General features: G+C 47.3%; 1 pseudogene; it reads left to right on the forward strand.

The window, feature by feature from the left end:
- Positions 1-264: 264 nt before the first annotated feature.
- Positions 265-1,113, forward strand: LOC146446123 (small subunit ribosomal RNA; annotated as a pseudogene; the record flags this gene model as incomplete).

Consider the following 1,113-nt stretch of genomic DNA (forward strand, 5'->3'; position numbering starts at 1 on the left):
AGGAGGATATTTTCCTTCGCAGAAGCACTTTTCTTGCCTTCCTTCAGCTCGCTTGGCGAGTCTGACAGGTATGCCTGAACTGTGCACGGGTCCAGTTGTGAGAAAGACGTGGCAAACAAGACGGGGTTTCCCTTGACCGAGGGACCGTGTGGTCCGTTTGGCTCATGGGTTCCCCCCGTGGAGGCAAAATCTAAGAAAGCTTGCTCTCCCTCTGCGGAGGGGGGGCCGCTTAGCAAGGAACTTCTGTTCCCTGCGGTGGATAGTTACCTGGTTGATCCTGCCAGTAGTCATATGCTTGTCTCAAAGATTAAGCCATGCATGTCTAAGTATAAGCACTTGTACTGTGAAACTGCGAATGGCTCATTAAATCAGTTATCGTTTATTTGATTGTACCATTACTACTTGGATAACCGTAGTAATTCTAGAGCTAATACATGCGAAAAGTCCCGACTTCTGGAAGGGATGTATTTATTAGATTAAAAACCAATGCGGGTTCTGCCCGGTCATTTGGTGATTCATAGTAACTGATCGAATCGCACGGCCTTGCGCTGGCGATGTTTCATTCAAATTTCTGCCCTATCAACTGTCGATGGTAAGGTAGTGGCTTACCATGGTTGCAACGGGTGACGGAGAATTAGGGTTCGATTCCGGAGAGGGGAGCCTGAGAAACGGCTACCACATCCAAGGAAGGCAGCAGGCGCGCAAATTACCCAATCCTGACTCAGGGAGGTAGTGACAAGAAATAACAATACAGGGCTTTTACAAGTCTTGTAATTGGAATGAGTACAACTTAAATCCTTTAACGAGGATCCATTGGAGGACAAGTCTGGTGCCAGCACCCGCGGTAATTCCAGCTCCAATAGCGTATATTAAAGTTGTTGCAGTTAAAAAGCTCGTAGTTGGATTTCGGGATGGCTCGGCCGGTCTGCCGCAAGGTATGTTACTGGCCGGGCTGTTCTTCCTCGCAAAGACTGGGTGTGCTCTTAACTGAGTGTGCTCAGGATCTGCGACGTTTACTTTGAAAAAATTAGAGTGTTCAAAGCAAGCCAGCGCTTGAATACGTAAGCATGGAATAATGGAATAGGACTTTGGTTCTATTTTGTTGGTTTCTGG

Source organism: Pavona decussata, unplaced genomic scaffold, assembly GCF_977016875.1.
Source record: "Pavona decussata unplaced genomic scaffold, jaPavDecu1.1 SCAFFOLD_3673, whole genome shotgun sequence".
Taxonomy (NCBI): domain Eukaryota; kingdom Metazoa; phylum Cnidaria; class Anthozoa; order Scleractinia; family Agariciidae; genus Pavona; species Pavona decussata.